Raw genomic sequence first — 12,881 nt, forward strand, 5'->3', positions numbered from 1 at the left:
ATCTACGTGCTGCCCCTTGGCGACATCATCTGAAGACATGAGGTCGTGATTCAGAGGTAAAGTGGTGAAAAATGTTTTAGTCTTCAAAGTGGAAAATGCTGTTTATAATCGAGGGTTTTTAAAACTAAACATTTCTGACCATGAGAACAAAACTGGGAGTTCAGTAAAACATATGTCAAATTTTGAAATTAAAACAATGCTGTACCTTCATGGCTCTTTTTGATAGAATGAATTTTGGTGTAAAATCAAATTGGGCCAGAGACTTCAGTGGTAAATCAAGTATTGCCAATTACTGAATGCTGCCACACTGGCTATCAAATGTGACCATTGTCACAGACAAGTGTTGGGAGAAATAATAAATTTCTTGATATAAGTTTACCACAGTTTTGACGATTAAAGTAAGTTTTTAAGTGTTAGCTTTTCTTAATTTAACCCTCTGAACATTTCAAAATATGCGCACGCTTGACATAATATTACATAGAAATACATAGAATGTACAGCACAGAAACAGGCCATTTGGCCCAACTCGTCCATGCCGGTGTTTATGCTACACACAAGCCTCCTCCCACCCTACTTAATCTAACCCCATCAGCATATCCTTATATTCCTAGCGCTGGCGGCTGTGAAGGCCACCCCCTGCGTTGGCGTTGTAAAGGCCGATCTCTGCACTGGCAAATACGGAAAAAAAAAAATCTGTAATTCCTTGTTACAAAAGTTGTGATGGACTATTTATTGGATTCTGCCAGGCACAAGGTTAAAACTAAGATTCACTTAAGGAAAAATAGCACAGGCTTTTTGATAGTCAGATGATGGTCTGCCTGAATTCCATATCAGACATAGATTAGTAAATTGGAATTTCTGTACCAGATTGACTGGTCCATTGAGTTCAATGTGGATACTGATGGGTGTTAATTGGATTCTTGCTGAGCATTCAGGTAGGACAGGATACTTTGTTCACAGAAAGGGGTCAAGCCATTGAATTCAAATGAATTAATTAACATCCTAGCGATCTTTTAAAGAAACAGGTTTGAGTGCTAGCTATATTCAAGTGAAGACATGAATGATCTGGGAGCGTCAGGGCCATGATTCTTTGTCATCCCTTTGACGGGCAGCATCCAATTGTGGGTTTATATTTGGCCACTGGCACTTTGCTCAGTCGGGGTACAAGCCTAGTAAAAGGGCTCCACGACAGTGAGTAACCACATGAGAAACAGTGTTTCGAAGGTCAGTTTTAGGTTGGGGCTTAGCGCAGAACATGTGTCTTGTGTTCTGACATTTTGAGCAGATTAGCAAAAGTTTAAAATTCCTGTAAATGTACTGTTCATATTGAAAACTGTTCTTTTATAAATTTTACATTCAATGAATTAGCCTAGTGGTTTGTAGCCTGAGCCATAGTCTGGTAGTGTTTGTTCTTCCACCATCCGAAGTCAAGGAAATCACCTGGTGGCACATGATATATATTCCAGTATACCGCAGGACAGTTTTACATAGAATTATAGCATTCAAATAGGCCATTCAGCCTAACCACTGGTGTTTATACTTCACATGAGCTTTCTCCCACTCTAATTACTTCTTCCTACCTTGCCCCCCGTATCCCCCTATTCCCTTCTCCTTCATGTATGCATCAAGCCTCCCCCTTAAATGCATCAACGGTGTGTGCTTCGACCACTCCACGTGGCAGCGAGTTCCACATTCTCACCACCCAGTGTAAAGAAATGACTTATAAGTTCCTCATTTCATCTGTTAGTGGCCGTCCTATATTCATGCCACCTCACCAACAAGTAGAAACAGTTTCTCCACATCCCAACCTATTGAGCCCCTTCATAATTTTAAAGACCTTTATCAGGTCTCCTCTTAGTGTTCTCTTTTCCAGAGAAAAGAGCTCTAGCCTGTTCAATATCCCATTTCTGATATCATCCTTGTAATCTTTTCTGCACTTTCTCTAGTGCTTCAATATCCTTTTTGTACTATAGGGACCAGAACTGTGCACAGAATATTAAAATATGGTCAAACTAAGGTTCTATATAAATTTATCATTACCTCCCTGCTTTTGTATCCTATTCCTCTAAAAATGAACCCCATTACTTTGTACTCTTTATGGACTTGTGTTGCTACTTTTAATGATTTTATGTATCTATATTCCCAGATCTTTTTGCTCCTCTACTACATTTAGTTTCTTACTTTCCAAGGAATAAATGGCCTCCTTAATGCTCCTATCAAAATGAACCATCTCACATTTCACTACGTTGAGCTTCCTTTGCTATTTATCTGCCCACTCTGCAAGTCTGTTTATATCTTCCTGTATTTTGGCACAGTCCTCAACATTATTACTTATACCCCTAATTTGATATCATCTGCAGATTTCAATACCATACCTCCAATTTATGAGCCAAATCATTTATGTATATGCTGAACAGTGGTCCCAGCACAGATCCCTGCAGGACACCATTTCCCACTTTCTGCCAGTCCATGAAACTTCCTTTAACTCTTGCTCTCTGTTTTCTATTTTGTATGATGTGGAGATGCCGGTGATGGACTGGGGTGGACAAATGTAAGGAGTTGCACAACACCAGGTTATAGTCCAACAGCTTTATTTGAAATCACAAGCTTTCGGAGCTTTGCTCCTTCGTCAGGTGAAGTCCACTTCAAAGCTCCGAAAGCTTGTGATTTCAAATAAAGCCGTTGGACTATAACCTGGTGTTGTGCGACTCCTTCTGTTTTGTAGTTATCTTTCAATCCTTACTGCTACCTGTGCCCTGACTCCACATGCCCTGACCTTTGTCCTGAGTCTCTTATGTGGCACCTTATTGAAGAACTTCTGAAAGTCTGTGTACACCAATAAGGTTGCTTAAACATGGCCCTCCTTTTAGAAATCTATGCTGACTATTTTTGATGATATTCTCTGTCTATAGATGTTTTGTTATCTCATCTTTTAGCAAAGATTGTTTCCTACCATTGACATTAAGCTAACCAGTCTTTAGCTCCCTGGATTAGTTCTGTCTTTCTTTTGAAGATAGGAATTACATTTGCTGCCCCCCAGTCCTCTGGCACTATTCCTTTTTCTGTTGAATTCTATTGAATCCTTATGTATTTTGCATATACCTTTCTCTTTAGATTCAATTTTATCCTCTCCTCTTTACTTATCCATGGCACCCCATTGTTGGCTAGCTTGTTCTTATTTTTTAGTGGAATACATTTCTTCTGAACTCTATTGAGGCCTCCTTTAAATATTGCCCACTCTTGTTCTACTTCTTTGTCAATACTTTTCTCCTGTTTACCTTCCTTAACCGCATTCTCATTCCCTCGTAGTTGGCTTTTTCCCCCAATCTATTACTTTGGTCTTTGTACTATCTATTCTCTGTTTGACACCTGGGGGCTAATTTTAACCCCAAGGAGGGGTGGGTTGGGAACGGGTGGGAAGGTAAAAATGTAAAACCCAACCCCAACCCACCCACTTCCAGTTTTAGTGGAGGTGGATCGAGGGCCGGGCGACCAATCAGTTCTCAGGAGGGCGGGTCGGTCACTACAATCTTTTAAGAGGCTGCATGCCTCCATTTTAATACCTTTTTTATTTTTAACCCCTAGGGGCCGGGATTCCCGGGCTTTCTGATTCTTGCCACGTAAGAGGAGGTGAGAATCATAGAAAGAATCATAGAAGTTTACAACATGGAAACAGGCCCTTCGGCCCAACATGTCCATGTCGCCCAGTTTATACCACTAAGCTAGTCCCAGTTGCCTGCACTTGGCCCATATCCCTCTATACCCATCTTACCCATGTAACTGTCCAAATGCTTTTTAAAAGACAAAATTGTACCCGCCTCTACTACTGCCTCTGGCAGCTCGTTCCAGACACTCACCACCCTTTGAGTGAAAAAATTGCCCCTCTGGACCCTTTTGTATCTCTCCCCTATCACCTTAAATCTATGCCCCCTCGTTATAGACTCCCCTACCTTTGGGAAAAGATTTTGACTATCTACCTTATCTATGCCTCTCATTATTTTATAGATTTCTATAAGATCACCCCTAAACCTCCTACTCTCCAGGGAAAAAAGTCTCAGTCTATCCAATCTCTCCCTATAAGTCAAACCATCAAGTCCCGGTAGCATCCTAGTAAATCTTTTCTGCACTCTTTCTCGTTTAATAATATCCTTTCTATAATAGGGTGACCAGAACTGTACACAGTATTCCAAGTGTGGCCTTACTAATGTCTTGTACAACTTCAACAAGACATCCGAACTCCTGTATTCAATGTTCTGACCAATGAAACCAAGCATGCTGAATGCCTTCTTCACCACCCTATCCATCTGTGACTCCACTTTCAAGGAGCTATGAACCTGTACTCCTAGATCTCTTTGTTCTATAACTCTCCCCATTAACGGAGTAGGTCCTGGCCCGATTCGATCGACCAAAATGCATCACCTCACATTTATCTAAATTAAACTCCATCTGCCATTCATCGGCCCACTGGCCCAATTTATCAAGATCCCGTTGCAATCCTAGATAACCTTCTTCACTGTCCACAATGCCACCAATCTTGGTGTCATCTGCAAACTTACTAACCATGCCTCCTAAATTCTCATCCAAATCATTAATATAAATAACAAATAACAGCGGACCCAGCACCGATCCCTGAGGCACACCGCTGGTCACAGGCCTCCAGTTTGAAAAACAACCCTCTACAACCACCCTCTGTCTTCTGTCGTCAATCCAATTTTGTATCCAATTGGCTACCTCACCTTGGATCCCGTGAGATTTAACCTTATGTAACAACCTACCATGCGGTACCTTGTCAAAGGCTTTGCTAAAGTCCATGTAGACCACGTCTACTGCACAGCCCTCATCTATCTTCTTGGTTACCCCTTCAAAAAACTCAATCAAATTCGTGAGACATGATTTTCCACTCACAAAACCATGCTGACTGTTCCTAATCAGTCCCTGCCTCTCCAAATGCCTGTAGATCCTGTCTCTCAGAATACCCTCTAACAACTTACCCACTACAGATGTCAGGCTCACCGGTCTGTAGTTCCCAGGCTTTTCCCTGCCGCCCTTCTTAAACAAAGGCACAACATTTGCTACCCTCCAATCTTCAGGCACCTCACCTGTAGCTGTCGATGATTCAAATATCTCTGCTAGGGGACCCGCAATTTCCTCCCTAACTTCCCATAACGTCCTGGGATACATTTCATCAGGTCCTGGAGATTTATCTACCTTGATGCGCGTTAAGACTTCCAACACCTCCCTCTCTGTAATATGTACACTCCTCAAGACATCACTGTTTATTTTCCCAAGTTCCCTAACATCCATGCCTTTCTCAACCGTAAATACCGATGAGAAATATTCATTTAGGATCTCACCCATCTCTTGTGGTTCTGCACATAGATGACCTTGTTGATCCTTAAGAGGCCCTACTCTCTCCCTAGTTACTCTTTTGCCCTTTATGTATTTGTAGAAGCTCTTTGGATTCTCCTTTGCCTTATCTGCCAAAGCAATCTCATGTCCCCTTTTTGCCCTCCTGATTTCTCTCTTAACTCTACTCCGGCAATCTCTATACTCTTCAAGGGATCCACTTGATCCCAGCTGCCTATGCATGTCATATGCCTCCTTTTTTTTGACTAGGGCCACAATCTCCCGAGTCATCCAAGGTTCCCTACTTCTACCAGCCTTGCCCTTCACTTTATAAGGAATGTGCTTACCCTGAACCCTGGTTAACACACTTTTGAAAGCCTCCCACTTACCAGACGTCCCTTTGCCTGCCAACAGACTCTCCCAATCAACTTCTGAAAGTTCCTGTCTAATACCATCAAAATTGGCCTTTCCCCAATTTAGAATTTTAACTTTTGGGCCAGACCTATCATTCTCCATAGCTATCTTAAAACTAATGGAATTATGATCACTGGTCCCAAAGTGATCCCTCACTAACACTTCTGTCACCTGCCCTTCCTTATTTCCCAAGAGGAGGTCAAGTTTTGCCCCCTCTCTAGTCGGGCCATCCACATACTGAATGAGAAATTCCTCCTGAATACACTCAACAAATTTCTCTCCATCCAAGCCCCTAATGCTATGGCTGTCCCAGTCAATGTTGGGAAAGTTAAAGTCCCCTACTATTACCACCCTATTTTTCTTGCAGCTGTCTGTAATCTCCTTACGTATTTGCTCCTCAATTTCCCGTTGACTATTTGGGGGTCTGTAATACAACCCTATCAAAGTGATCTCTCCCTTTTTATTTTTCAGTTCTACCCATATAGACTCAGTGGGCAAACCCTCGGATATATCCCCTCTCACTACTGCCATGATGTTCTCCCTAATCAAGAACGCAACTCCCCCTCCTCTCTTACCTCCTGCTCTATCTTTCCTTTGGCATCTGTACCCTGGAACATTGAGCTGCCAGTCCTGCCCCTCCCTTAGCCATATTTCAGTAATAGCTATAACATCCCAGTCCCATGTACCCACCCATCCGTGCTGACCACCCCCACCCCCCTCCGATGTCCGACAGCCCCAATGTCCGACCCCTGATGTCCAACCCCCCCGCCTCTCCGATGTATGACTAACCTTCCCCCCGATGTCCGACCCCCGCCCCCGCAATTGGCCGACCCCCATTGTCTCCGCCTCCCCGATGTATGACCCTCCTAATGACCGACCTCCCCCCCACTGTCTCTGCCCCTGCCCAATATATGACCCCCCTGATAACTGACCACCCCTGATATATGACCCCCACCCCACCAATGACCGCTAACCCCCAATGTCTCCAACCCCCCTCCTCGATGACCGGCCCCTTCCACCGTGTCAGACTTACCTGCTGGCATCCACTCCCCAGCTGCTTTCCCGTCCGAAAGATAGCTAGCCTGTCAATCTGGTTGGTTGTTGCCGTACTTCCAGGTTTCCTGTCTGGAAATGCTCACCCCCGCTCTTTCCACGACTCGGAGTGAAAATCCAGACCCTGGTCTCACTAAATTTATCTAGATACTTGGCAGGTAATGGCACAATCTGGATCATGGGAGATGTGAGGCTTGCTTATGGGAATGGCCAGAGCTGCTGAACTATTGTTAGAATTAGGGGTATATACTAATCCTCTGACCATTCAAAACTCATGCTTTTCTTTAGCTCGTAATTGTTTACATTTTTAATTAATTTGATTTAAAAATGCAATTTCAGACTTCCAAAAGTAAGTGTTGTTGCTACTCCATCAACTCTATTCATTTGACCTCAGTAGAGGTCTTTGCCAAGTTAAGGTGGTACATTCTGCTCTTCGGGGTGCGGAGAAGTCAGTTTAACTAAAAGCTGACACTTGAGTCAGTCCCTTTTTTTTTAAGAAAGAAAGCTGCAATAGCTGGGGGCAGTCAGGCAGTGGGGGGCTGCAAAAAGGATGGAATTCAGGAGGGGGAAGTTAGAAACCTTGCTGTAAGTCAAGCAAGACAACTCACTGAATTGGGGTAGCCTAGCATATTCATTAGTTTTATATCATTACACAAAGATATGCATTGATTGAAATAAGTCAATCTGGTCATAACTGCAGTTCTGTATGATTGCCAGATGGGAAGGAAACCAGCTTAATGATACATACCAAGACACTTCTCCCCTAGTGTTCGCTTGAAAGAGATTGGAGAAATACACATGCGAAAGACACGATGTCGAGATCAGATCATATGGGGATGCCATTGTTGCATTCCCTGGGCTATGCTATTATACAGTAGATATAGGGTGGTATCAGTCGAAAAGTTAAAAGTTATCAAACATTTTAAATCTCATCATAGTCACCCATTATCATACGCAGTCATTGAGAATCTGATGTGCAAAAGAGAGTGAAAACTTCTCTTTAAAATAAACTTTAAAGTGGAAGAGTTTATGATATTTCCCTGAACATCACCGAACACGAACTACAGCTCCTTTTCTCCAAGGAATAGGTCAGAATATTTTGATTTTGACATTTCCACATTACAATGCAAAGATTTGGAAAAATCCTTGCATAAAAGTGTATCATTGTTGGAGGTGTGGTCTTTCAGATGAGATGTTAAACTGAAGCTCTTTCTGTCTGTTCAGGTGGACTTAAGCCGCCCGCTCCATTTGAAGAAAATTAGGGAGTTCTCATGGTGTCCTCGCTAACATTCTCCCTCTATCAAAAGAAAACGATCTGGTCATTCATTTAATTTGTTGTTAGTACACGAATTGAGTACTGTGTTTGGCTACATAACAGTGACTATGCTTCAAAAGTAATTAATTGGGTATGAAGCACTTTGGGACGTCTGAGGGTGTGATAAGGTACAAATAAATGTATGTTCAGTTTTTTATATTCGGATCCTTTTTGAAGATACAGTTCTTGAAATATGTCAGACCAAAGATTGGATAGAATAGATACTTGATTTGTGGTATCATCCAAATGGGAAAAATAACACTTTGGAAGCATTCCCAGTGAAGCTTATGCTGTTCAACTTTTCACTGGTTGGCTTGTTGAGTGGCAGCTGGTGTGAAACAGGGACAGCTGTCGTGTTGTGTGGCCTCGTATCCACTGGGAACTGAAATGTTTTCGAAAAGTTAAAAGTTATCAAACATTTTAAATCTCATCATTGTCACCCATTATCATACGCAGTCATTGAGAATCTGATGTGCAAAAAGAGAGTGAAAACTCTGCAATATGAACTTGACTGTGTCTCATAGCAATTCAGTGAATTTCATCCATGGAAGGATATGTCTGAATTAGACCCAAATACACACAAGTGCTGTGCATTAGGAAGTAATTTCAAGACTTGAGGAAGCTGATTACCAGTAAAGAGAAAGTGGGGAGCCCCACTGGAGTTATAGCTTGCAAATTAGAGAAGGTAGTTGAGATACTGGAAAGGCTAAAAATTGGTAAAGAGGAGTTGTTAGAAAGGCTGGCTGTACTTAAAGTAGATAAGTCACCCGGTCTGGGTGGGTGCATCCTAGGTTGCTGAGGGAAGTAAAGGTGGAAATTGCAGAGATGCTGGTTATAATCTTCAAATCCTCCTTAGATATGGGGGTGGTGCCAGAGGACTGGAGAACAGCAAATGTTACACCCTTGCTCAAAAAAGAATATAAGGATAAACCCGGCAACTACAGGCCAATCAGTTTAACCTCAGTGGTGGGGAAGCTTTTAGAAACGATAATCAGAGACAAAATTAATGGTCACTTGGACAAGTATGGATTAATAAAGGAAAGCCAGCATGGATTGGTTAAAGACAAATCGTGTTTAACTAACTTTATTGAGTTTTTTGATGAGGTAATTGAAAGGGCTGATGAGGACATTGCGGCTGATGTGGTGTAGATGGACTTTCAAAAGGCGATTGATAAGTGCCACATAATAGGCTTGTCAGCAAAATTGAAACCCATGAAATAAAATGGGCAGTGGCAGCATGGATATGAAATTGGCTAAGTAACAGGAAAGGTTTTTTTTTCGGACTGGAGGTCCACTGGGGTCAGTACCACTGCAGATGACACAAAACTTGGAAATGTAGTAAACAGTGAGGAGGATAGTAATAGACTTCAAGAGGACATAGACAGGCTGGTGGAATGGGCGGACACAAGGCAGATGAAATTTAACACAGAGAAGTGCGAAGTGATACATTTTGGCAGGAAGAACAAGGAGAGGCAATATAAACTAAACGGTACAATTCTAAAGGGGGTGCAGGAACAGGGAGACCAAGGGGTATATGAGCACAAATCTTTGAAGATGGCAGGACAGGTTGAGAAAGGGTGGTGGAAGCAGATTCAAAAGGAATATGATAAATACTTGAAGGGAAAAAAATTTACATCGCTATGGGGAAAGAGAGGGAATGGGACTAACTGTATTGTTCTTACAGAGCCAACACAGGCTCGATGGTCTGAATGGCCTCCTTCTGCTGTAACCATTCTATGATTCTATAAATCCAATACAGTAAGTACAAGCCACATAGCTTTTATGCATCAGTGTGGCAGTGAATTTTCTCTTATCCATAAACTTTCATATCACAGTCCATTCTTCTCCGCATGCCTTCAGGGTATCTTGAAATGGATATCCGAATCTTCCCATTTTGCCATTGAGTTGTGGCTCTCTGGGGAATTCCTTTTTTCGTTTCTCTTGACGTCCTTTCGAAAGCAAATTATATGATACGTATAGCTGCAATGCTAAAAGTAATTGCTTTCAAATGCCAGTGCATGCTCTGGTTATAGAAACCCACAATTGTCTAAATTCAGTTTAAACTGGAACAAAAAAATTCTGGGAGTGAAATTCGATTTTGGTGGCAATGCAAAGTGGACTTTAACCCATCGGGAGCCCCCTGCTATTTTCTACCAATTCGGCAGGAGCTGAGAATGAAATCTTACGGGTCTGAGTATCTGAATACTGCAAGAGATGATGCATTTACCCACGGACGTCAATGGAAAAGAAAATCAGGACGGGTGTATAAGGGGCTGCCATTTTGCAATGGTCTTTTTTGTACCAGAGTCAAAGTTAAATTTCACCCCTTCTGTGCCTAGAAATTAACATTTGTTTCTTAAAGTGGTAATCACATCAGCTATTTTGAAATCATATTTTGTTTTTTTTCTCTTTTCTCCGGTACCTCGTTCAAGTCACAGCCTAGACTTGAAGTGTTGGCAGATTATGCGACCAAAGTCAAGTCTAATCCCAGGGGTGATTGGATAGGCATCAGGAGCAGGAATGATGGCTGATTTCCCCCCCTCCCTGTGTAAGGTGCTGAGATCAATTGTAGCTGCCAGCTATTTTCCGCTAACTCAGCAGAAACTGAAAATCAAACCTTAAAGGTCTGAATTTCTCAATACTGTAAGAGATGGTGCATTTACGATGCAACTGCATATTCGTGGCATATTTGTACACAGGAATGAAACATTTCCTTTTGAGGTCAGCCTGAATCTGGGACAAAACTGTCTCCGGGCATACATGATGCATCTGTTTTGAAGACGATTTCTGGCCAAGGTAAGTGCGACCTGGAGCAGAATGTAGGACAATTGGAGAACAGTCAGGGATCCTAGAAAGTGCATACAGTTGAGTACTAATTAATACAAAGAAGAATTACTCAATCGTCCACCTTTGGAAATTGGATAATAAACCTTTATAATGAGAAAAGCCAATTTACTGAAACATCCTGGAGGATTAGTGCACTCTGTAATTTAAAGATAGACTTTGTAAACCTATTGTAACATTCATTAATCAGTTACTTGCAGGAGTCCTGCTATGTCTCAGAACCTTGATGGGGAAATAATTAATTTGCTATTACAGTACTAAATATATTTATAAACACTCTTGTGGGGTAGAAAATTGCAGGGCTATGGGGAAAGAACAGGGGAATGGGACTAATTGGATAGCTCTTTCAAAGAGCCGGCACAAGCACGATGGGCCGAATGGCCACCTGCGCTGTAAGATTCTATACTAAAAATGTCTAATCTTTACATTTTCAAAGTATGCATTACCAGGCATCTTGGGGATGTACAGGCAAATATATAACTTGGCTTCAAACTAAGGAATAGTTTGTGGAGGGTAATATTTACTTCTGAGATACAAGTACCAATCACCTGGGGAGTGGATTGTCCCTACAATTAAAGTGTGGAGCATCCCAGGTAGAGTCTAGTTTGTAGGAACTTCGTAATACCATAATGTAAATATAACACACTGAGAAGTGTATTGTGTGGGAGCTCTGCAGATTGCTCAGTAGAAAAATGCCCCGTCCCGTGTGGTACTGACCCATGCAAGAAGATCCCAGATTGAATTCCTCAGTCTGTGCTAAATTAGCAGACTTCAGCCAAGGTGGTAGTGGGTCTTTACAATTGTCCTCATTGCCCTTTGGACTAAGAGGAGGAAAAGCCAGGCAGGGTTCCTGTTCCTGATACGCTATCTGCTGAAAAATGCTCAGGCGAGGACAGTGTTGGGCACTGTGATGGATCCTGTGGTTGAATAGCCGGCCAAGATTCAGCATCGAGGCTCACACAGGAACAATGTCACTTGGACAAGGTATCGGAGAGAAGCTTGCACCTGTACAACTGTACCTAGTGTGAGTCAATGCCTTCAAGAGAGTGAGGATTTTTTTTTAAGTGAAGTATATTATGTGGTTGCCTATTGGCAAAATGACAAATGACCCAGACATTAAGAATCCACTAACAGATGAAATATCCCAGTGCTGTAGGCCTTTTCTATGAAAGACATGCTTCACATGCCATGTTCATACTGATGCTTCTGTCATCCACCTCTTGCCTCACTGTCCCTAGCAGCTGAGCCTGTTCCTGACTCATCATCTCGATTCCCCTGCGCCCCCCCCACTGCATTAAAAACACTGATGCTCTACACAGGCGAGGAGATTCTTTCCTTTGGCAGTCCAAGCTAGATCAGGAAAATCTGAAGAACTAGCTCTAAAATGTTCATCTAATAAAGTTGTTACTGTCATCTAAATTTCACATTCCTCACATGCCTTTTTCTACTGTTGTGCTAACAACTGCTTTCCACAGACTCACAAAGACGCTCCACCGCCCTATATACGAGCCTTCTTCACAAGATTAGTGCTAGGAGCTAGATATCGGTGGTCGCTTCTGTGTGTTTATATGTTAATTTGAATCTATATTTTCCCTTTCAAGTCTAGATAAGAGTTCAACTCTCGATGGCATGTACTGTTGACAATGAAAATTATTTTGGCTCATGAGCCCAGTGAGGTTCATCAGCTGCAGCACATACAGAGGAGTTTGCAAGGTTATGCACCATGCTGAGCCTGGTCCACTCTCATTGCTGTGGGAAGCTGCCTTCTCTCCCAATTAAGAAATAGATATATGTTGCAATTCATATAAAGTACAAGGATAAAATAATCTATCATCACAGACTGAGCACTTGGACAAGCATGAGCTGATCAAAGAGAGTCAGCATGGATTTGTGACAGGTAGATTATTAG

Source organism: Heptranchias perlo, chromosome 8, assembly GCF_035084215.1.
Source record: "Heptranchias perlo isolate sHepPer1 chromosome 8, sHepPer1.hap1, whole genome shotgun sequence".
Taxonomy (NCBI): domain Eukaryota; kingdom Metazoa; phylum Chordata; class Chondrichthyes; order Hexanchiformes; family Hexanchidae; genus Heptranchias; species Heptranchias perlo.